The 25,760-nt window shown below is 44.6% G+C and overlaps 1 protein-coding gene across 2 annotated transcripts in view; it reads left to right on the top strand.

Annotated features, from left to right (window-relative positions):
- The first annotated feature begins 1,894 nt into the window (after positions 1 to 1,894).
- The window catches only part of JADE3 (jade family PHD finger 3), a 74,674-nt gene continuing 50,808 nt past the window's right edge, over positions 1,895 to 25,760 (top strand). Inside the window, exon 1 of one of the 2 annotated variants that reach the window (XM_081326957.1) lies at positions 1,895 to 2,396. The gene's annotated coding sequence lies outside the window, so the exon portion shown is untranslated. Of the gene's footprint in view, positions 2,956 to 25,760 lie in introns of both variants that reach the window. The other variant, XM_081326958.1, reaches the window with a different exon arrangement.

Below are 25,760 nucleotides of genomic sequence, written 5' to 3'. Positions count from 1 at the left end.
ATCAGCTTGTTGTTTTACATGTGCCTAACTGGAGACCAAATTATATTTTTAATAGATTGGTTGGATTTATGAAGGTAAGTTCACACTGGTGATATATCATCCTAAAAGTAATTCACTACCAGCAAATATTATTGGGATATTACTGTCACATGTATGTCCTGTTTGAGAATATATTACTGGTTCCTAGATGAGTAGTGTAGCCAAGGCTGTAGCAGGTAGACTTGCTTTGATCCAGCAGTTTCCTTTTGGTATTTAAACTTTCATTCACGTTTAGTTTAATAAAATGTTTGATCACAGAGCAATCTTACACATGGTATATTTGCTCTAAATTGCAGTGTGTTATGATGAATTCTAGAGCTATGTTTATCAAGAACACTGGTTGTATACTATAGGCTGCAAATACTATTATATGAAGGTATAAAAATTACCATATGGGGAAGTACTTAAAACAGCTTCAGCAATTCCTTATCAATCATCACTCAGGATGGCTGAGAATCATGAGAATTTTGCTAGCTTGAAAATGGTTCTTCCATATTAAATCCTACAACTTTGTATATTGAATACAAAAACAACATTGCAATAAGCTTCCATATGGCTTTGAGAATGTGTCTTCTAGTTAGTCTTTACTCCTGGTAAAGTATTCTTGATGTTTTTGAAAGTGATTTGCCAATAACTTCTGGCTTCATGTATCTAGCCAAAGAAGCACAAAGTAGATAAAATATTTTCTGCAATGCTTAAAAAGTCTTCCATCACTAAGTTTCATTTCATTTTAGAGGTCTATAATGTTACTCCAGTTTAATTGCCCACACATCAAACAGGATTAATGTTATCTAGTTTCCAAATTAGGTTGATAAGTTTGCTGTAGTTTTATAATTCAGCTATTGTATGATTTGCGTATGCATAAATTAAGTGACTTCATATATGGGAGGAGTCTCCTTTTCTACAAATAATAATTGAACATGAAATTGGCACCATGCTGCAAGCTGTTTTAGCATCTCACAAGTTATGGGACAAAATTGGGATGTAATAGTTCTTCCCTAAATGTGCGAAGTTTTTTTGTTAACAGAGAAAGTTCAAGTATTGATCATCATAGACTGTTTAATGTATTTTTTATTACTATTAGGATAATGCATCCCAGCTACAGTATTAAATGGTTTTATTCAATATATAGGCCACGGATATCAAACTCGCCACCTCATGTGACATGTTGCAACGTATCACGACTTCTTGTATTGCTGGTAATGGGGTGGGTGCAGCTTTGGTATGATGAAACCAGCCCGTGGGCTGGCATTTTGACACCCCTGATATAGACTGGATTTTTTGATAGAAGACATATTTTCACACAAACATCATTAAACATATGCTAGATCTGAATTGGTAATGGAGTTAAAGTTATGTGGGCTTATAACTGAAAGCATCTGAGTATTTTTATATAATGATGGCATGTACATCATGTAATTGTAGAAATGTGATTAATGTTATAGGGAAAATTGTTTCTGTACTGAAATAACACTTCCTCCCCTTTTTTCATTGCAGATGACCTAGGACTAGGTAGTAGACACATGTAAAGTTTTGCTCTATCCCAACTTATCCTGATCCTTATCAGCAAAACATAAATGCAATTATTCAGCTTAGCTGCTTCCATATGGACCCAACGCATTAGCTTGTTTTGCACTATATTAGTTGTAGCATGTATATAATTATGATAAAATTTATCTGGTGGAAGCAAGCATTTTCAATCTACACGGTGAAGGAACGTGCTAAGAAAAATAAAAGCTACTGAAACAGTGTACTGAAGACAGTGGTCATACACCGATTTTTCCAATAATTTGAGGTTTAAAAAATAATGTTTAATAACACAGATTAACCAAGCTTTGGAAGGCTACAGCGGATAATGGACCTCCGAGATTTCTGTGCGCTGCTGGGGATCGCTAAGAAATCCGGGGGCGGCGGAGCGTTTATTTTTTGTTTTTTGCCATGCAGGTGCCAGGCAGCCCGACCGGGCTCGACCGCGAGACGAGCTGAACCGCCGCCGCTGCCGGCAGGGTGGGAGAGAAGGGAAGGGGAAGAGGCGGAGCCTGAAAGGCGGTGGTGGCGGCGGCGGTAGCAGTAGTGTCAATAATACAATAGGGCTCTTGTACCGCCGCCTGGCCTGCCAAGAGGGAGAGTACAAGGGCAAGGGCCCGCTTCCCCCAGAGCACGAGAGGCAAGAGAAGGGGAGCAGGCGGCATGTTGCAGGGCCGTAGTCAGGGCAGGCAGGCCCGGGGGCAGAGCCGCTGCGACTGAAGAACGGGGGCACCGATGAGCAACGCCAGATAGCAGCAGCCTGAGCAAGACCCGAGCTCCAGGCCTGGTGGAGCGCAAACCGTGGTCATCGCCAGTTCCAGAGCCACAAGGTGAGCGCCGCGGAAGAGGAGCCCTTGGTGGCGGCCAGGGCTGGGGGCAGCAAGAGTTCGCCGGAAACAGCTTCAGGCGCCCGGAAAGACGGGACGAGAGGCAGCTCCGGGCCCTCGCCTTCTCGGCCGGTCTGCGGGACCGCGATTAAGGGGCCGAGTCGGTTCTAGGCCGAGCTCGGGGTGGCGTTTTACCCACATCGCCGATCGCGCTGCTGAGCCGAGTCGCGCCGCGAACCCCCTCCCACGCACAGGAGGCGCTTGGCGCCAAGGCCTGGCCGCTGGAGTCACGCTGGCGGGGCGGGAAGGGGCCGAGCCTCCATGAGGTGAGCGAGGAAGGGGAGGAGCCGCCGTGCTAAGCGCCGCCTCAGGGATCGCTGCCCGTGTTTGTGAGGGAACACGTGTTTGGGCGGGTGGTCGTTGGCTGTTTCCGGCCCGAAGGGGGGAGGGATAAGTTTTCTCATCTTGCTTCATCGCCCCCTCCTCGGCGAGCCGGGGGGGGGGCGGTGTTACAGCAGCGTCTCAGGTCTTCAGTTTCTGAATCGGTATGCCCAGAAGCGAGGTAGAACATCCTTCCCTTAGTTACTTTTTTATTGCAGTACTTTATTTTCTGCCTTTAGGTCTAACTCTGGTTTGGGCGATTTACACATCTGTCGTGGTTTACTATGTTGATACCGTTCATGTAGGTTCCTGAATGTGTGCAATAAATGAGTTAAATCGATTCGCTAGGTTGTGGTTCTGTTGGGCAATCTCTTCCGTAGTCTACATGACTTTGTAGCGCACCCACTTCACAGTTGCTTTTTGGAGATTTGTAATAAAGATTTTCGGCTTTTCTGAAACTGCTACGGCCCAGGAGCATGGGATTTCCATTCCGATAGTAGCTTGAATTGAGAGTTGAAATCCGCTGTTATTGTATACAGTTGTTCAGTCGTTTCCAACTTTTTGTGAGCCTATGGACATAATTTCATTACTATTCAGTATCTCTTGTCTTGAGTTAAAACAACCCAGCATGTTTTCAGATACAGTATCTTCTTTCACAAAAGAAGAAAAACGATACTTATTTTAGAAAAGGAAAAAATAAAATGTAAACATTAATTTAAGCTTTAAATATTTAAATGCAAATATTCAGAACTGCCTAGATCACAAGGTACTGATTAAGAAGAAACATTCAAAAGAAAATACAGTGCTCTGAGTAGGTACTGGCACTGGTCAGCTAAAAATAAAAAGTTCTCAGTATATTACAAATCATAAGGCAACTTCAAAGAAAAAAATGTAATTTAAAAAAATTATGAATGCCTGTGAAGTAAGAATCAACAATTCCGTAACTGGTAAGAAAAATGACAAATAAGAACATGAGACAATGAGACTGAAGAACCACAGAGAAAACATTAAAGTTGTAATATAATTTTTTGGATATTTGTGTTATCTACTTCTGTCAAATAGAAGTATTCTAAAACGGGCACCCAACCTTGTGGGTACCAGGGGCTGGTTCGGTGGAGAGAGAGGTTTTTCTGCAGGCTGGAGGAGCCGTGGTTTCATGTGCTAACTGCATCCTGGGGATGGGGCTTCACTTGTTTGCACAGCCCAGTTTCTAGCATGCCACTGACCGGGGTTGAGGACCGTGTTCTAAAAGAGTGGCTCTGCTTTATTCATTTGGACTTCACCACTACTTGGAAAGTTTTCGCCATTTATCAGTAACTACTTGGAGTAATGAAGTTCCATCTCTTCCCTGTCTTGGTCCATGCTTCAGTGGAGTTGCTCTCCAATTTTGCTCCTTGTTTTAAAAAAACCAAATCTCTTCTGCTGTAGCAGAAGAAGGAACTGGAGTATATCACTTTCTAATTCACCAGCATAAATCTCTGCTTCAGAATACATTATAGAACATCTGACATTAGGGCTGATGTTCCTTGTAGGGAATGTGAATTGATAGTCTGGATGAGGACAGACTATGACTTGTGCTGCAGTCATAGCACAAATCTTTTTTAAAAAATAGTAATAATTTTTTAAAAGTTGATATTCTCTCAGTAAAATATGCACTTTACCATGCAAAACCACTTCACTGTTACAGACAAAAATGCTCTATGTTGATTATTCCTACACCAAAGTTATTTAATGGAAATGTTTCACTTTTGTTGATAATAAATCTGCTTAATATTCAGAGTAATGTAAACAACTTGAATCTTTATATTTTGCACAGGATCAAATTGATTTCTGTATCTCCTTTTTGAAACAAACAAACTAAAAAATCTGGATTCAAATTATATGAAACAAAAAGAACCATTCAGATGTTTCACCACATTTGAATACTCTTGAATTAAACTGTTTGAAAAATAATTCAATGGAAGTTTATTAAATTTTTATTCTAGCTGAGGTTAGACCTAAGCAAACAGTACACTCTATATCTAATCTACATTGAGAAGAGAAAGTACTTTCTCATCTCACAGCAAATAAATGGAAAATTTCAGCCTATTAAAGCAAGAAAACACTTTGGAGGTTAAAAGCATATAATAGCCATCTTCTTTGGTCAGTCATCCACTCAGAATTTTCAGTTGCCAGGAAACCAGGCAATCAGTTATTTGAGTTCCCTATAGAAACATTCCTGGGGAACACTAGTTCTCCAAAAACTAGTTTGGGAAATGCTGAACTAAAACATAGTTCAAATATATGCCCTGAAAGTTACTGTTAAAATATACCCTGCAGGAAAAAGAAAAAAATTCTAGACTAGTTAAGAAGAAAATTCCTGAAGTAGTTTTATATGGTAGTATATTTTACATAGCAAATTGTTTTCCTTTTTAAAAAAGAAATTTAGTGGCCTTATATATGACAAGAAACTTTTATGTAAAAAAGTGAAAAGCTTTTGGTGTGTCCTCTTCATTGTCTGAACATTACTTTTTCTTTTTAAAATCTATGAAGATCTTATTAAATATAGCAGGTAAAATATTAATGATTTGATTAAGAAATTGGAATAAATATAATAAATATATTGTTAGAGCACACAAAAAAGGAATTAAGGGGCAGGCTAGCAGATGGTTATATGATGGTTATTGCATTTCTTCAGAAACTTTCAGAGAACAAAATGCAACTAAAGATAAAGGAATTTAGTTAGCTGATTTTTATTTAGTTTTCAGAAAACATCTCTATGGCAGAAAACAGATAAGACAATAATATAAGAGGATAGTGGATTTTATGCATTTGAGGCATTTCTAAAGCAGTATTTTTCTTACTTTCCTTTAAAAATTCTACTTTAGTTAAAGTTCATATTGTAAAACAATTTTAATTATATTGATAAAGCAAAAACTTTAGATGATTATTTTAAACACACTATCTGAACTCCTCGTATTTATCCCATAAATATAACCTATATTACAGACTAAATGTTATATCTGAATGTGGAGAAATAATTTTTGTCCATGGTGCTCATAAATTGCAATTTGTGGTCGGTCGGTGGGATTTGTATAATGGATGCAATGCAGTTTTTAAGTGAAAGGTGTCAGTTTCCAAGTCCTCATGGGAATTCTCTATTTGGCTGCATAGTGCTCTCAGAATGTTTCTGGACTGAATAAAATTTTCGCATAAACTCTTGAAATAAGTATGTCTAGGATTATTGAATACTTTATATAGTTATTGACAGAAAAGGAATTAATGGACAGAGTGAAAACTGTGCCTGACCTTGTAGACTGCAGTAAAAACAGAAGGATCAGGAATAATCATTTTGCTTCTGTTAGTTATTCCCCACAGCTTTCCCACCAGCTAGACACAGGGTACCTATTCATTGAAAGGATGTCTGCGCAAATGCAGCATAGGAGTAAAAAAAGAACAGTGTTACTTGCTTTGGTCCGGAAGGATATGAATACAGAAGTCCTTCTTTCTAGCATGTAACTGAATAGAAGGGGTAATGAAAAGAGAGTTCTTCCAAAGACAAATGTAAATATTGTCAAGTATTTAAACAACAGAGTTGAAACAATGTGTGGCTATCTAAACAAAATGTAAAGGTGAACTACTAATTTGATTTCTTTTAGCTGCAGCTGTCTTCTGAATGCAAATGGTATTGGGAATATTTTACAAATTTAAATTTATTTGGTAAACTTTTGTGTTGGACACTTCAGTTCTAAAATATAGCAAGGTGTCAGAAGAAAATGGTAATCTAGATTTCCACAAAACAACAGCAATAATAAACAAAATCTGTTGTTTCATCCAAATCACAGCTTATTAAGATAGAGTAATAAATGTATTATCTCACATTTAACAATTATTTAACAAAACAGCTATTTAATAACTAGTAAAAAAGTAAAAATACAATATGTTTCAATTTTGTTATTTCAAAGCACAATTGTGGGTGTTCTGAAGTTATTTATAAAAAGCAACGAATTGCTTTCTTTATAAAATTGAAAATTTCAATGGGATAGTTAAATTATGCAGTAGTTTAAGCCTTTTTGTGGAATATATTGCTGTACTGCCATTTCTGTGATTCTCATACTACCTTGTACTTTACCAGACAATGTATTTTAAAAGAGGTGAATTTCTTTCATTTAAATGTTTTTGGCTATTACCTGTTTCTTTTATTTACTTCCTAAATGTGACTTAGAAATAAAATGGGCCCAAATCAAATGTATAAAAATCTCTACAATTTACTTCTGCAAAAAGGAACATAGAATTTCTGTCAAATCTTAAAATAAACCAATGTTGTAACTATAATTTATTCATCACGTTCTATTCAGATGAACTCAAAATAGAATTTGTAAGAATATGCCACTTTATTTCTTCAACAAGCTGGATTTTGGAATTGTATATTTTAAAATGTTTTATTTGTCTTGATTTTAGGTTTTGTTTGTATTCCCATAGTTCTTTTCTTAGTCAGTTTGAGCATTCTACAAATACAGGTAGTCCACAACTTACAACCACAATTGAGCCCAAAATTTATGTTGTTGAGAAATTTGTTAAAGTGAGTTTTAACTTTTCTTGCCACATTTGTTAGGTGAATCTGGCTTTCCCATTGTCTTTGCTTGTCAGAAGGTTGCAAAAGGTGATCACATGACCCTGGGACACTGCAGTGGTTATAAATATGAATCAGCTGTCAAGCATCCAAATGTAAATCACGTGACCATGGGGATGCTGCAATGGTCATAAGTGTGAAAAATGGTCATAAGTTACTTTTTCAGTGTCATCGTAACTTCTAACAGTCACTAAATGAACTGTTGTAAGTCAAGGACTACCTGTAGAAAAATGGAAGATAACTTGAAAAATGAGTAGTTAATTTTTGTTTTATAAATCTATATTACTTACAACTAAGGAAGCTGCTGGGCAAGATTACCTGGAGGTATAGGGTTAGATAGTTTCAGTAATATGCTGATGACAGTCAATTATTTATATCAAATCTGCCAAAGTGATGCCATCAAGATTCTGTCTCTGTGTCTGGAGACTGTAGGAATATGAATAGGGAGAAACAATTCTGACTCAATCCTAGCAAGACTGATTGACTGTTGATAGTTGGGCCACTGGTGCTGAAAATCTTTCAGGTTAATATTGGATGGGATTGTATTTTCTCACAGTGTAACTGGTATGTTGTTGTTAGCTGTGAAGTCGTGTCTGACCCATCGCGACCCTATGGACAACGTTTCTCCAGGCCTTCCTGTCCTCTACCATCTTCTGGAGTCCATTTAAGCTCACGCCTACTGCTTCAGTGACTCCATCCAGCCACCTCATTCTCTGTCGTCCCCTTCTTCTATTGCCCTCAATCTTTCCCAGCATTAGACTTTTCTCCAGTGAGTCCTTCCTTCTCATTAGGTGGCCAAAGTATTTGAGTTTTAGCTTCAGGATCTGGCCTTCTAAAGAGCAGTCAGGGTTGATCTCCTCTAGGACTGACCGGTTTGATCGCCTTGCAGTCCAAGGGACTCGCAGGAGTCTTCTCCAGCACCACAGTTCAAAGGCCTCAATTCTTTGATGCTCAGCCTTTTTTATGGTCCAACGTTCACTGCCATACATTGCACCTGGGAAGACCATAGCCTTGACTATACATACTTTTGTTGACAGGGTGATATCTCTGCTTTTTAGTGTCCTGTCTAGATTTGCCATGGCTTTCCTCCCCAGGAGCAAGCGTCTTTTAATTTCTTGGCTACAGTCCCCAACTGCAGTGATCTTGGTGCCCAGGAAAATAAAATCTGTCACTACCTCCATTTCTTCCCCATCTATTTGCCAGGAATTGAGAGGGCCAGATGCCATGATCTTGGTTTTCTTAATGTTAAGTTTCAACCCAAGTTTTGCACTCTCCTTCTTCACCCGCAACAAGAGGCTCTTTAGTTCCTCTTCACTTTCTGCCATTAGAGTGGTATCATCTGCATATCTTAGGTTGTTGATATTTCTTCCGGCAATTCCAACTTTTGATTCATCAAGCCCTGCCTTTCTCGTGATGTGCTCTGCATATAAGTTAAATAGGCAGGGCGACAGTATACAGCCTTGCCGGACTCCTTTCCCAATTTTGAACCAATCAGTGGTTCCGTGTCCAGTTCTCACTGTTGCTTCTTGGCCCGCATATAGGTTTCTCAAGAGACAAATAAGATGGTCTGGTACATCCATCTCTTTAAGAACTTGCCACAGTTTGTTATGATCCACTCAATCAAAGGCTTTAGCATAGTCAATGAAGCAGAAGTAGATGTTTTTCTGGAACTCTCTAGCTTTCTCCATGATCCAGCGTATGTTGGCAATTTGATCTCTAGTTTCTCTGCCTCTTCGAAATCCTGCCTATACTTCTGATAGTTCTCGATCCACATACTGCTGGAGTTTAGCTTGTAGGATGTTAAGCATAACTTTACTAGAATGAGAAATGAGTGGAATGGTGCGATAGTTTGAACATTCTTTGGCACTGCCTTTCTTTGGAATTGGAATGTAAACTGATCTTTTCCAATCCTGTGGCCATTGTTAAGTTTTCCAAATTTGCTGGCAAATTGAGTGTAGCACTTTTACTGCATTGTCTTTTAAGATTTTGAATAACTCAGCTGGAATACTGTCACCTCCACTAGCTTTGTTGTTGCTCAGCTTTTCTAAGGCCCACTTCACTTCACATTCTAGGATGTGTGGCTCGAGGTCAGTGACCACCTCATTGTGATTATCAGGGACGTTAAGCTCATTCTTGTATAGTTCTTCTGTGTAATTTTGCCACCTCTTCTTAATCTCTTCTGCCTCTGTTAGGTCCCTGCCGTTTTGGTCCTTTATCATGCCCATTTTTGCATGAAATGTTCCCTTCATCTCTAATTTTCTTGAAGAGATCTCTGGTCCTCCCTATTCTATTGTTTTCTTCTATTTCTTTGCACTGTTCATTTAAGAAGGCATTCTTATCTCTTCTAGCTATTCTCTGGAATTCTGCATTCAATTGGGCGTATCTTTCTTTTTCTTCCTTGCCTTTTGCTTCCCTCCTTTCCTCAGCTATTTGCAAAGCTTCCTTAGACAGCCATTTTGCTTTCTTGCATTTCTTTTTCTTTGGGATGGTTTTGGTTGCTACCTGTTCTACAATGTTGCGAACCTCTGTCCATAGTTTTTCAGGCACTCTGTCTATCACAGACATGTCAAACACAAGGCCCGGGGGCCAGATCCAGCCCGCGAAGTGGTTTCATGTGGCTGGCGAAGCCATCCTGGAAACAGTGAGGGAACGGCCCCCACTGCCTTGGCCCTGGCCCAGAGACCCTCCTTCTGCCAGACACCCTCAGATCTGTCCCAGTCCTGCCCAGGCCCTCATAGGCACCCTTGATGCGAATGATGTAGAGCTGGCTATGCCCACCCAGTAGGCCATACGCACTCTAGCCACGCCTACCCAGTAGGCCACGCCCACCCTGGCCATACCCACCCAGCCCCCTGAGGGCAACCGCAATGCTGATGCGGCCCTCAATGAAATTGAGTTTGACACCCCTGGTCTATCAGATCTAATTCCTTAAATCTATTTGTCACCTCTACTGTATATTCAACAGGGATATGATTTAATTCATATCTGAGTGGCCTAGTACTTTTCCCTACTTTCTTCAGTTTAAGTCTAAACTTTGCAATGAGAAGCTCATGGTCTGAGCCACAGTCAGCTCCTGGTCTTGTTTTTACTGACTGTATAGAGCTTCTCCATCTTTGGCTGCAGAGCATATAGTCAATCTGATTTCTGTGTTGACCGTCTGGTGATGTCCATGTGTAGAGCCATCTCTTGGGTTGTTGGAAAAGAGTGTTTGCTATGACCATCGTATTTTCTTGACAAAATTCTATCAGCCTGTGCCCTGCTTCATTTTGTACTCCAAAGCCAAACTTGCCTGTTATTCCAGTTATCTTTTGGCTTCCTACTTTAGCATTCCAATCCCCCATGATGATAAGGACATCATTTTTTGGTGTTAGTTCTATAAGGTGCTGTAGGGCTTCATAGAACTGGTCAATTTCATCCTCTTCAGCACTGGTGGTTGGGGCATAGACTTGGACTACTGTGAAATTGAATGGTTTGCTTTGGATTCGAACTGAGATCATTCTGTCATTTTATTTTTTTATTTTTTTTATTTTAATTCCATTTATATCCCGCCCTTCTCCGAAGATTCAGGGCGGCTTTACAAACTTAGCAGTAGCCTTCATTCTATGTATATGCCTGCTTATTAGGGCTTTCACACACACCCCAAGCGGCATTATTACAAAGTCAGCTTAATTGCCCCCAACAATCTGGGTCCTCATTTTACCTACCTCGGAAGGATGGAAGGCTGAGTCAACCTTGAGCCTGGTGGGATGCGAACCTGCACTAATTGCAGGCAGCTGGTGTTACTTAAGGAGGCATTAGCCCACTGCTCCACCAAGGCTCTTTTGAGGATTGTATCCCAGTATTGCTTTTCCTATTCTTTTATTGACTATGAAGGCTACTCCATAGTCAAGGCTACTTCTTCTGAAGGATTCTTGCCTGCAGTAGTATACCTGATGGTCATCTGAATTAAATTCACCCATTCCTGTCCATTTTAGTTCGCTGATACCTAAGATGTCGATGTTCAGTCTTGTCATCTCTTGTTTGACCATGTCCAGCTTGCCTTGATTCATGGATCTTACATTCCAGGTTCCTATGGAGAAAAAATCTTTACAGCATCGGACTTTCCTTTCACCACCAGACACATCCACAGCTGAGCGTCCTTTTGGCTTTGGCCCAGTCGCTTCATTCTTTCTTGCGCTACTAGTACTAGCCCTCTGCTCTTCCCCAGTAGCATATTGGACGCCTTCCGACCTGAGGGGCTCATTTTCCAGCATCATATCGTTTTGCCTTTTGGTACTGTCCATAGGGTTTTCATGGCAAAGATACTGGAGTGGGTTGCCATTTCCTTCTCCAGTGGATCACGTTTTGTCAGAACTCTCTGCTATGACCTGTCCGTTTTGCGTGGCCCTGCACGGCATAGCTCATAGCTTCATTGAATTACGCAAGCCCCTTCGCCATGACAAGGCAGTAATTATGAAGGGGTTTAACTGGTATACAATTTGGGAATCCTCTTAAACTCTCAAACATCTAATAGCTAGGATGGCTAGGAGGGGTTTTACACTAATCTATTTTATATGCCAGTTATGTCCATACCTAGATTAGGAAGCACTATGCATAGTTACTCATCACTTGGTTGGTTCTCATCTGGATTGCTGCAGTGTGCTTCACATGGAGCGTGCTTCTTGAAGATCAAAAGATACAATTGATCCAGAACACATTAGTGTGAGTAATTACAGGAACATCCATATAACCCCACTACTGCACAAGTCATAGTAGCTACCAGTGAGCTCATGAGTGCAATTCAAAGTGCTGATCACCCATAAAACCACAGGGCCAAGAATATTTGCCTACCCAACAAGATTGGACATGCTGCAAGACTCATCTATCAAACAGTGCCATTTTATGTCACTCAGACAGCATGCCTTCTCAGTTATTCTATTACAGTCTCTGCCCTATGAAGCATCATGTCCCCAAAATGAGGACCCAGATTATTGGGGGCAATAAGCTGACTTTGTAAAAATTCCTCTGGTGGGGGTTGAAAGCCCTAATAAGCAGGCATATACATAGAATGAAGGCTATTGCTAAGCACATTGATTTGTGCTTCTTAGATTGTAAGCCGCCCTGAGTCTTCGGAGAAGGGCGGGATATAAATGGGATTAAAAAAAAAACACGGATGGGTCCAGAAGTGAATAGAATAGAAAAATGTTATCGTCACTTTAAATGTACGCTAATCAGCATGCATTAAAATGAAATGGAAAGTGCTAGCTTTTAGAAGGGTTTGGACTTGGTTCTTTTTGGCACTGGGCCAAGATGTTGCACCAACTGTTAATATGTGGTATGTGACTTATCCCCGTTGCTATATGGGACTTCACCAATCTTTATGCATTACATTTTTTAAACCCTTCTTAGCACCCAGAATTATTTGGGAAGCATGCAGCCTCTGTTGTGACTCAGGGCCAGCCTGTGGGTCCGACAGCCGGCTCTGATGTATCGGATGACTCTGAGGGGGAGGAGGGAAACGAACCGGCTGATGATGGTTTGGAGGAGGGAAACGAACCGGCTGATGATGGTTTGGAGGCTTTGCAGAGTCCTCAGCCGGGGACCTCTTCTCAGCTGCGTGAGCCCGAGAGTGCGGAGGAAGATGACCCACAGCTGGCCCTGTTCAAGGACGCCCGACGTAGGAGGCAGTCAAGCAGGAACAAACAAAGAAAGGCTGCAGGACTCCTCGGGAGGAGGCACAGGGAGACCACGCCCTGAGCTCTCTATAAAAGGAGTGTTTGGGGAGGGGCTGGTTGCTGAAAGCAACTTTTCCGCTTGAGAAGACAAGCTCTAGTGTTTTTGTTAACTGCGTAATTAAATCTTGGCAGAAGCCTTTTAGCCTTGGACGCTTTCCAGTCTCTTCTTTTCGAATAGGGGTTGCGAGAAGAGGGCTGGTTCAGAACAGCCTCGTAATTTGAACATAGAAAAAACTTGTGTTCTTGAATTGCTCCTTTCTTTGTGCATTGCGATATTTTTTCCCATTTTGTAATCTTCAGGTTTAATAGCAGATGTAAGCTCTGGTTTACCAGCAATTGAAAAAAATACAGAATGACTTACTGGAAAAGGGAAGGAATTAGTAGTGTTCCAAACTTGTTCAGATAGCACCAAATTACATATTGATCTCTGGCGGTCTCGGGACAGGGGTTGTTCCTCTGTCCTAGTCCTATTAGACCTCTCAGCGGCTTTTGATACCATCGACCATGGTATCCTACTGCGGCGTCTCAGGGGGCTGGGAGTCGGGGGCACTGTTTTACAGTGGTTTTCCTCCTACCTCCTGGGCCACTCGCAGTCAGTGTTGACGGGAGGACAGAGGTCCACCCCGAGATCTCTCGTTTGTGGAGTCCCTCAGGGGTCGGTCCTCTCTCCCCTCCTGTTTAACATCTACATGAAGCCGCTGGGTGAGCTCATTCGTGGTTTCGGGGTGGGGTATCACCAGTACGCTGATGATACCTAACTTTTTCTTTCCACCCCGAATCAACCCAGTGATGCCCTCGCCGTGATGTCCCGTTGCCTGGAGGCAGTCCGGGTTTGGATGGGGAGAAACAGGCTTCGTCTCAATCCTGACAAGACTGAGTGGCTGTTCATACCGGCATCTCGGGCTGACCAGCCTTCTCCATCATTAACAATAGGGGATGAGGTATTACCCCCCGTTGATAGGGCTCGCAAGTTGGGCGTCCTCCTGGATTCACGGCTCAGTTTTGAAGGTCATATAGGAGCCGTGACCAGGGGGCTTTTGCCCAGATTCGCCTGGTGCGCCAGTTGTGTCCCTATCTGGACCGAGATGCTCTACGTACAGTCACTCATGCGCTTGTGACCTCCCGGTTAGATTACTGCAATGCCCTCTACATGGGGCTGCCCTTGAGGACCACCCGAAGGCTTCAACTGGTGCAGAATTCAGCCGCGCGAGTTTTGATGGGAGCTTCCCGATACTCCCGTGTAACACCTCCGTGAGCTACATTGGCTTCCGGTTGCCCTCCGGGTGAGATTCAAGGTGCTGGTAATGACCTATAAAGCCCTAAATGGCTTGGGTCCGGACTATCTAAGGGAACACCTGCTGCCGGCATCATCTTCCCATCATCCTGTGCGCCCCCACAGGGAGGGCCTTCTCAGGGTACCGCCGGTTAATGAATGCCGGCAGGTTATTCCCAGGGGAAGGGTGTTCTCTGTGGGTGCGCCTGCCCTATGGAACCAACTACCCAGGGAACCTAGGACTGCTCATTTCGCCGGGACCTGAAAACTTGGCTCTTTCATCTGTTTGGTCCAGACTGTGGTGTTGTTAATTTAACTGGGTTTTAGATTTACTCTTGGGGTTTGAATTTAATTTAATTGTTTTAATTGATTTTAATTTTTTGTATTTCATGGTTTTAACTGCCCTGTAAACCGCCCTGAGTCCTACGGGAATAGGGCGGTATACAAATTCAATAAAATAAATAAATAAATAAATAAATATTGGCACTGGATACAAATCTGCTATTGACTGAAATAATTCACTTGTACAATTAGAAATTTTTGAGTTATTCTTTGTTTTAAAAGTAATTTAAGAGAACATTCTAAAATAACGTTTTAGTAACTTTTAAATTGTCTTTCTGTGAGAACTCTTTTTTTTGTAGAAAAGTGAAACGGAAAATGATGAAAAAGGAAAGTCTGGGAGTTTATGGCAATGATTGGAAATGTTTACTTCACATTTTTATTGCATTCTTTTGGAAGTGAAACCAGTTGCTGAATTTTTTTGCAAAAATTGTGTAATTTTTTAAAATCACTGTTAGAACTACTGCTATTTTTATATTTAGTTTATCTCTGATTCTGAAATATATTAAGCATAGGTTATTGGGACACTAATATATAAAGCCAATTCCAGTATAATATTTTGGTTCCATAGATAATTGTTAATAAATGTAGGTTGTATTCATTTAGATGTAGTGTTCATTATATTGTATGTTTTATGTAATGATTGAAGAGAACTTTAAAGTAATACTAATGGATCAATTTCAGTACATCTATACTTATGTTGAAGAAAGTCGCAGTGCAATATATTTAGAACATGGCTTTTCAACCAGTGGTATGGGTACCACCTGTGGTACATTGGCACCTGGCAGGTGGAACGTGACCATCCTAGAAAAATGGTAGCGGGGAAGGGGAATGAGCTGAACCAGTGGCAGCACTGCACAAGCCTGAGTGAGAGATGGCTGGAGCTGCAGGGCTGTCAGGGCTCAGGGGAAGCGCCAGGATCAGCGCCAGGCTCTAGCTGGAGCTTGGTGCTGATCTGGTGCTTCTGCTGAGCCCTGAAGAAGCACCAATCATCTGGAAAGCAGCACTGATCCTGGTGGTTCTGCTGAGCCCAGAAGTGCCGATCAGTTGGAATTTTTCAGCATCTCCAGGATCTTGTAATTTACATTCAGATGCTGGCAACTGATTCATATTTATGACGGTCACAGTGTCCCAGGGTCATGTGAAGTGACCAAAACCTGCTGCAACCACCCAGCGGATGGAGGGAATAAAAACCAAACACCCCCCACCTGTTGTGATTCAGGGTCAGCCTGTGGGTTCGGCAGTTGTTTCGGACGACTCAGAGGAGGAGGGGGGTGTTGAAGACCTTGCTGAGGGGGTTGAAGATCTTGCTGATGATAGCCCTCAGGCAGGCCCCTCCCACTTGGTCACCATGGAGACCCAGCTGTGTGAGCCTGACAGTGTGGATGAAGATGACCCACAGCTGGCCCTGTTCAAGGACGCCCGACGCAGGAGGCAGTCAAGTATGAGTAAACAGAGGAAGGCAATGGGGCTTCTCGGAAGGAGGCAGAGAGAAGCCACGCCCTGAACTCTTTATAAGGGGAATGTGTGGGGAGGGCTGGTTTGCTGAAAGCAACCGCTCGGATAGTGTTTCAAAGCTCCTGTATCTTGGTTCGTGTCTTGTTTGTTTTTGTAGTAATAAATTTGGCAGACGTAATTCCAGCCTCTTGCCGTTTGTAAAGGGGTTGCCTTTTCTGCAGGGCCGGTAGCAGGCTGGTACAGAACACCACCCAACCCACGCTACCAATCCTCAACAAAAATGCTCACAACAATAGAAACCTCGAACAGGAGGACTTAGCAGTAACCTTCATTCTATGTATATGCCTGCTTATTAGGGCTTTCACACACACCCCCAAGCGGCATTATTACAAAGTCAGCTTAATTGCCCCCAACAATCTGGGTCCTCATTTTACCTACCTCGGAAGGATGGAAGGCTGAGTCAACCTTGAGCCTGGTGGGATGTGAACCTGCACTAATTGCAGGCAGCTGGTGTTACTTAAGGAGGCATTAGCCCACTGCTCCACCAAGGCTCTTTTAAATATCTTTTCCTGTAAAAGCTGCCCAAAGTACTTTTCCCCCTGTGAGGAAAGAGGGAAGGGAATTTCTACCCCACCCTCTAAGAATAGCAGCGACTAACTACCCAGGGGAAACAGAGCAACTATAATAACAATTCTAATCTAATTGGATGCATATGCTTTTGAAACTTGGGGACTAAAAGTTTTCCTATTCTTACTGGAGACGTTTGTATCTAAAAAAAGAAAAGAAATAAACCTTGAAAAGCTATCATAAAGACTTTGGATTTAAAAAGCTTTAAATGGCATCGGTGACATCTTGTGATGAAGTATGGTATTATAATTTGTTATTGCCTAAAAGACTTGGCTTGAAGACCAGACTCTAGAAAAATCTCTTTTGACCTTGACAGATACCACCTGTGGGCGGCATATCTGGCTTCTTTGAACTATGAATGTAAACCTTTCCTGATTGGTTCCGCCCCAGGCGCCTGATGGATCCGGAACGGTTCCAGATGGCCCTTGGGTCTATACCTATCTCCCCCACTTACAGCTCGGCCAACGCCTGGGTGGATGCCTGGGAAAGGGCTGCCACTGAGGCGCTCGACCGTGTTGTACCCTTGCGACCCCTGATTCGGCGCAGATCCCGTTGGGTCCCATGGTTTTCTGTGGAGCTTCGGGAGATGAAGCGTCGGAGATGGGGTTTGGAGAGCAGTTGGAGATTGAGCCGGTCTGAATCTGACCGATTGCGGTTGAGAACCGCTACGAGGCGATGAGGACAGCGAACTCTAACTACTTCGCTGCCCTCATCGCATCCGCAGATAATTGCCCAGCCGCCCTGTTTAGGTGACCTGCTCCCTCCTTAATCAGGAGGTGAGGGGGGAGCCAATACAGGGGTGGGCCGAGGAGTTTAGTCATCATCTTGCAGACAAGATCGCTCAGATTTGGGACGGTTTGGACTCTGACTGGGCAGAGACTGACAGGGAGGAATTGAGCGGTCTTGAGAATGCCATTTGGACTGAATTCGATCCTGTGACCCCGGATGAAGTGGACAGGTTCATGAGGAGACTGAGTTCCACCACGTGTTTATTAGACCCGTGCCCCTCCTGGCTGGTGTATGGAGCTCGGGAGGAGACACGAGGCTGGTTCCAGGCAGTAATAACTGCTTCTTTGAAGGAGGGTATCTTCCCCGCTGCCTTGAAGGAGGCGGTGGTGAGGCCCCTCCTCAAGAAGCTTACCCTGGACCCGGCTGTTTTAAATAACTACCGTCCGGTCTCCAACCTTCGCTTTTTAGCGAAGGTTGTTGAGAGCGTGGTGGCGCACCAGCTTCCCTTGTTCCTGGAGGAAACTGATTATGTAGACCCGTACCAATCGGGCTTTAGGCCTGGGTACAGCACAGAGACGGCATTGGTCGTGCTGGTGAATGATCTCTGGTGGGCTCGGGAAAGGGGTTGTTCCTCTGTCCCAGTCCTGTTAGATCTCTCAGCGGCTTTTGATACCATCGACCATGGTATCCTACTGTGGCATCTCAGGGGGTTAGGACTGGGGGGCACTGTTTTACAGTGGTTCTCCTACCTCCTAGGCCGCTTGCAGTCGGTATTGAAAGGAGGGCAGAGGTCGGCCCCAAGGTCTCTTTGTTTGTGGAGTTCCTCAGGGGTCGGTCCTCTCCCCCCTCCTGTTCAACATCTATATGAAGCCGCTGGGCGAGCTCATTCGTGGTTTCGGGGTGGGGTATCATCAGTATGCTGATGATACCCAACTTTTTCTTTCCACCCTGAACCAACCCAGCGATGCCCTCGCTGTGATGTCCCGTTGCCTAGAGGCGGTCCGGGTTTGGATGGGGAGAAACAGGCTTCGACTCAATCCCGCCAAGACTGAGTGGCTGTGCATACCGGCATCTCGGATGAACCAGTTTTGTCCATCTTTAGGGGGGGTGAGGTGTTACCACCCGTTGATAGGGCTCGCAACTTGGGCGTCCTCCTGGATTCGCGGCTCAGTTTTGAAGATCATATAGGAGCCGTGACCAGGGGGGCTTTTGCCCAGGTTCGCCTGGTGCGCCAGTTGCGGCCCTACCTGGACCGAGATGCCCTGCGCACAGTCACTCATGCGCTCGTGACTTCCCGATTGGACTACTGCAACGCTCTCTACATGGGGCTGCCCTTGAGTACCACTCGGAGGCTTCAACTGGTGTAGAATGCAGCCGCGCGGGTTGTGATGGGGGTTTCCCGATACTCCCATGTAACACCTCTACTCCGCGAGCTGCATTGGCTTCGGTTGCCCTCCGGGTGAGATTCAAGGTGCTGGTGATGACCTATAAAGCCCTAAATGGCTTGGGTCCAGGATATTTGAGGGAACACCTGCTGCCGGCATCAAGCTCCCTTCGTCCTGTGCGCTCCCACAGGGAGGGTCTCCTCAGGGTACCGCCGGTAAAAGATTGCCGGCGGACAATACCCAGGGGAGGGCCTTCTCTGTGGGTGCACCGGCCCTTTAGAACCAGCTGCCTGCAGAGCTTAGGACTGCCCCTGACCTTCGCTCATTCCACCGGGACCTGAAGACCTGGCTCTTCGAGCTTTCTGGCCTAGACTGAGAGTATTAACTGAGGTTTTAATTGTATTTTTAATTGTAATTGTGTTATATTTCAAGGTTAGTGTAATTATTTTAATTGTTTTTAATTTTTGTAAGTTGTTGCATTGTTTTAAAAAAAACCTTGTGAACCGCCCTGAGTCCTACGGGAGAAGGGCGGTATATAAGTTTAATAAAATAAAATAAATAAATAAATAAAGGAAAATATTCTACTTTCTGCTTCAAATTTGTTAAACAGTAGAGCCTAAGAAATTTTCCATGTTATTATTTGCAGATCTGTGGTCTATTTTTATATGATCATTTAATTACCCAGAGATAGTCATTCATTCATTCATTCATCTTACATGCTGCCTATCTTGCTTGAAGGTGACTAGGCTGCCTAAAGTCATTAAAAACCATTAAAACAATAAATAGCAGCATTAACTTAGTTTTAAATTGACAAAGATGGGGAGGAAGGGAGCAAGAAGCACATGGCAGGGAAGTGTGGTTTTATCATTGTGTGTTAACCACCTCCAGAATAAGGCACTTTCATTGCAATGCTAGGTCAGTTGGCAGAACCAGGTCTTTAGGTCCTTTTGGATTGCCAGATGGATATGGATCTCACCTCTGGAATACAATGTTCCAAAAGGCATGAGTCACAGCAGAAAAGCCTCTTTTCCTAGACCCTGCCGGCCAGAATTCCTTGACCATCGGGGTCTATAGTATGCCTCTTCTGCCAGCACAGGCCAATCCCATTGGGGTGAAATGATTCCTTAGATCAGGGCTTTTCAACCAGTGGTATGTGTATGTGTACCACTGGTGGTGCTTTAACACCTGGCAGGTGGTATGCAACCCCTAGCCAAGTGTAGCAGGGGAGGGAAACAGCTAAAGTAGCGCCGCAGAGACCTGGAGGAGACCAGCTGAAGCTGCAGGGCTCGGCAGAAGCCCCAGGATCTGCGCGTGCAGCTGCATGCTGATTGGAGCTTCTGGCGCACCCAGAAGGGAAAAGGAGGAAGAGGAGGCGGAGAGAGGAGAAGCTATAAAAGGAGCAGGTTTTGGAGGGAGAGAAAAAAACACACGGAGAAAGAGAAGAGAAGAGGCTTTTGTTAGCAAAACAGTGAGGAGAGAGTGAGTGAGTGGCCTGTGCAAGCGAAGAGTGAGTGAAAGAGCGAGCGAGGGGCTTATGCGAGCAATTTGTGAGTGAATGGAGCAAGAGAAAAGCTTTTGCGAGCAATGTATGAGTGGAGTAAGAGAGAAGCTTGTGGAGCAACATGTGTGTGAATGGAGCAGAAGAAAAGCTTTTGCAAGCAGTGTGAATGGAGCAAAGGAGAAGCTTGTGGAGCAACTTGTGTGTGATGGAGTGAGAGAAGCTTTTGCGAGCAACTTGTGTGAATCGAGCAAGAAAGAAGCTTTTGTGATCATGTGTGAATGAGCAAGAGAGAAACTTGCGAGCAATGTGTGTGAGAGCAAGAGAGAAGCTTGTGGAGCAACGTGTGTGTGAATGAGCAAGATAAGCTTTTGCGAGCAATGTGTGTGTGAATGAGAGCAAGAGAAGTTTGTGCGAGCAACATGTGAATGAGCAAGCGAGAGGCTTTTGCTAGCAGAGTGAGGAGGGGTTTGCTCAGTTGGGCCTCTTGCTAACATACCTGGTGCCCAGCTGTGTAGCAATGGCCCTGCCTGAGCTGCTCGACACCCTCTCAGGGTTGACGGTGGAGTTTCCCAGACTTATAGTTCTGGGCGACTTCAACCTGCCTTCCTTGGGAGAGTCGTCAGAGTTAGCTCAGGAGTTCATGGCTTCCATGACGGCCATGGACCTGACCCAAGTAATTCAGGGCCCGGCTCATGGGGCGGGTCACACTCTTGACCTGATTTTTCTATCTGGTAAATGGTTGGATGATCTGGGAGGGGGCTTGCCTACTATTGTCCCCCTGTCATGGTCCGATCATTATCTCCTGCGGCTGGTCCACCCCTCGCCGCTGGGCTGTGGAGCCGACCAGGTGGTTCCGTCCCAGGCACCTAATGGACCCAGAACAGTTCCAGATGGTGCTTGGGTCTTTACCTAACTCCCTCACTCACAGCCCGGTCGATGCCTTGGTGGATGCCTGGGAAAGGGCGGCCACCAAGGCACTCAACCGTGTTGTACCCTTGCGACCCCAGACCCGGCACAGATCCCGTTGGGCCCCATGGTTTTCTGTGGAGCTCCGGGAGATGAAGCATCGGAGACGGGGTCTAGAGAGTGGTTGGAGATCCACCCGGTCTGAATCTGACCGATTGCGACTAAGAGCCTTTACAAGGTCTTATCTCACTGCGATGAGGACGGCGAAGTCTAATTACTTCGCTGCTCTCATCGCATCCGCAGATAATCGCCCAGCCGCCCTGTTTAGGGTGACTCGCTCTCTCCTTAATCGGGAGATGAGGGAGGATCCCTTACAGGGACGGGCTGAGGAGTTCAGTCATCATCTGGTGGACAAAATCGCTCAGATCCGGACCGGTTTGGACTGACTGGGCAGAGTCAGGCATGGAGGAATCAAGCGGTCTTGAGCATGTTATCTGGACTGAGTTCAATCCTGTTTCCCCCGATGACGTGGACAGGATCATGAGAAGGCTGAGCTCCACCACTTGTTTACTGGAACCGTGCCCCTCCTGGCTGGTTTATGCGGCTCGGGAGGAGACACGAGGCTGGTTCCAGGCAGTAATATCTGCTTCCTTGAAGGAGGGTATCTTTCCTGCCGCCTTGAAGGAGGCGGTGGTGAGACCCCTCCTCAAGAAGCCTGCCCTGGACCCGGCTGTTTTAAATAACTACCGTCCGGTCTCCAACCTTCGCTTTTTGGCGAAGGTTGTTGAGAGTGTGGTGGCGCATCAGCTTCCTCTGTTCCTGGAGGAAACTGATTATCTTGACCCGTACCAATCAGGTTTCAGGCCCGGGTACAGCACGGAGACGGCATTGGTCGCACTGGTGAATGATCTCTGGCGGGCTCGGGACAGGGGATGTTCCTCTGTCCTAGTCCTTTTAGATCTCTCAGCGGCTTTCGATACCATCGACCATGGTATCCTACTGCGGCGTCTCAGGGGATTGGGAGTGGGAGGCACTGTCTTGCGGTGGTTCTCCTCCTACCTCCTGGGCCGCTCGCAGTCGGTGTTGACAGGAGGGCAGAGGTCCGCCCCGAGATCTCTCGTTTGCGGAGTCCCTCAGGGGTCGGTCCTCTCTCCCCTCCTGTTCAACATCTATATGAAACCGCTGGGCTAGCTCATTCGTGGTTTCGGGGTGGGGTATCATCAGTACGCTGATGATACCCAACTTTTTCTTTCCACCCCGAACCAACCCAGTGATGCACTCGACGTGATGTCCCGTTGCCTGGAGGCGGTCCGGGTTTGGATGGGGAGAAACAGGCTTCGTCTCAATCCTGCCAAGACTGAGTGGCTGTGCATACCGGCATCTCGGGTTAACCAGGTTGTTCCATCACTAATGATGGGGGGTGAGGTGTTACCCCCCGTCGATAGGGCTCGCAACTTGGGCGTCCTCTTGGATTCACGGCTCAATTTCGAAGACCATATAGGAGCCGTGACCAGGGGGGCTTTTGCCCAGCTTCGCCTGGTGCGCCAGTTGCGGCCCTATCTGGACCGAGATGCCCTACGCACAGTCACCCATGCGCTCGTGACCTCCCGGCTAGACTACTGCAACGCTCTCTACATGGGGCTGCCCTTGAGGACCATGCGGAGGCTTCAACTGGTGCAGAATTCAGCCGTGCGATTTGTTATGGGAGTTTCCCGATACTCCCGTGTAACACCTCTTCTCCGTGAGCTGCATTGGCTTCCGGTTGCCCTCCGGGTGAGATTCAAGGTGCTGGTAATGACCTATAAAGCTCTGAATGGCTTGGGTCCGGATTATCTAAGGGAACACCTGCTGCCGGCATCAACTTCCCATCGTCCTGTGCGCTCCCACAGGGAGGGCCTTCTCAGGGTGCCGACGGTTAAGGAGTGCTGGCGGGTGATCCCCAGGGGGAGGGCATTCTCTGTGGGCGCGCCTGCCCTTTGGAATGATTTACCGGTGGAACTTCGGACCGCCCCCAATCTGCGTACATTTCGCCGGGATCTGAAAACCTGGTTTTTTGATCTATCAGGCCTGGACTGAAGGGGTTTTAGCTTTTAATATTGTTTTAATTGTTGGGCTTATGTAATTTAATCTATTTTAATTTATACTATTTTTATATTATATTTTATGCTGCCCTGTAAACCGCCCTGAGTCCTTCGGGAATAGGGCGGTATAAAAATTTAATTAAATAAATAAATAAATAAATAAACTTCTGACTTCCACTGTTGCAATAGGAATGAAGCATTAACCTTGAACCTCAACTTTTTACTTTTCCATAATATTATAAATTAGCCATTTCTCTAACAACAAATGAATCTAACCAGTAAAGCCCCAAATCCCCCCCCTTTTTTAGTCATCAAGTTTTTGACACCTTGCTAAGCAGTAGTGGTACTTGAATATTGTCATGTCCTAAAAGTCGTACAATCTGTGAAAAGGTTGAAAAGCCCTGCCTTAAGATAACCTGGATCCATGTCATGAAGTGCTTTAAAGGTGATAACCAACACCTTGAATTGGATTCAGAAGCAAATTGGTAACTAGTACAGCTTGTGAAACAATGAAGTAACATGGGCCACCCTAGAGGCTCCAAGAACTGTCTGCACTATTGCATTCTACACCAGCTTTATCTTCTGAATACTCTTCAAGGGTAGCCCCATCTAGAACACATTGCAGTAGTCTAAACGTGTGATGACCAGAGCTTGACCACAAGGACTCCTGATCCAGGAAGGGCCACAACTGGTGCACAACACAAAGTTGCATAAAGGCTGTTCTGGCTATGACTTCCACCTGCTTGTTTTTTGTTTTTTTTAAACAAGTTTTATTGGTTTTTCAGTTAAACTCTACATATTTAGAAAGCATCATGATGACTGGGTAATCAGAGATTCAGTAACAGAGTTTTCAGTACATAATTCAGGTTACATTATCAAAACATCCTTCTCAATTTACCTTAACATTTCATACAACCAGTTTAAACTAATAAATTTCTAGAAATAGCATGGCCAGTTGAAAAATTTGTCAATTCAATTCATTGAGATATATCTATGTCCTGTTATTAAAATTTACTTAATTTTAATTATATTATTCAAGTTTAGCCTTTAACATCCCAAATAATATTCACAACCCAAATTTCCCTTATTTCATTACAGCAAACACTATAGCATCTAACTTGTACACAGTGTCTAAGTAGCTATGTTCTACCTAATAAACATTGTCTGTTTCACATCCTAATACATCACACGTTACTGACAGGACCACAGCCTATGTTTATCAGTCTACAACTATTTATACACAACCAGATTCTGTTTTAAATTTTAGCTAATTCTTAATTCTTAGAATAATCAAACATCTTTTTAACATCAAACGTGGGATCTATAAACCAAATTTCCATTATGTCAGTGCACAAATTATAATGTCTAAAATAAGCCTAATAGATACATAAACACATTCTAGTTCTATCTCATAAATATTTCCTATTTTAGATCCTGATAGATCACTGATTACTAAAAGTATAAATTTTTATACCGTATTTTCCGGCGTATAAGACGACTTTTTAACCTATGAAAATCACCTCAAAAGTTGGGGGGTCGTCTTATACGCCCAGTCGTCTTATACACCGGAAAATCAGCGGCTGGCGTCTGGCGGGACCCGGCAGGGCAGTCCTGCGCACGCGCGCACTCCCCGGCTGCTCCTTAGCAGCTGGGGAGTGCGCGCGCGTGCAGGACTGCCCTGCCGGCTCCCGCCAGACGCTCTTCCCTCTTGAGGCAGCATCGCTCCCCGGCTCCTAAGGAGTCCTCGGGGATGCTGCCTCAAGAGGGAAGAGTGTCGGGTCCTGCCGGCTCCCGCCCGACGCGTCACTGCCTGCAGTTTCGAGCCTGAGCTCCACCATCCAAATGAATCTCATGCAACGTCCCAACAGGCCCTCCGCTTTCATTTCCACTTCGGATAAACAAATTAAAGGGAGATTGTTCGTACGACTCTCGGTTCCAGGACAGCGATGGAAGTAGAGGCAGTGATCAATTTCCTGTGTCCGATGGACAAATCAGGACCCAGTGACGCCCAAAGAGGTGGCGCCTTCCTTCTCTTCCGTTGCGAGCTGCTCCAGGGATTCCACACGTGGCTGCGCGTTCTGGTTAGGGAGGGCAGCTCCTCCTCGGCTTTGGAGACGAGGTGGATCGGGTGGGGGGGGAAAGGGGAAGGGACGCTTTCGTCTTATTTTCTATCTCTCGCTCACCTCCTAGCCATGATTCATGATATTTACAGCTGCCCGGGACATTATGTACTTGTAGGGTAAGCCTGGGGGAAGGGAATTATTGGGAGGAGCTGCGGGAAGGCATTAGGGAGACAGTGGAGGAAGAAAGTAGCGATGATCTCTTCCCACCCTCCCCTCCCCGGTGCTAAAAGGGAATTTG

This window comes from Vipera berus (assembly GCF_964194415.1).
Source record: "Vipera berus genome assembly, chromosome: 4".
Taxonomy (NCBI): Eukaryota; Metazoa; Chordata; class Lepidosauria; order Squamata; family Viperidae; genus Vipera; species Vipera berus.
This window is presented reverse-complemented; position numbering and strand designations above follow the sequence as displayed.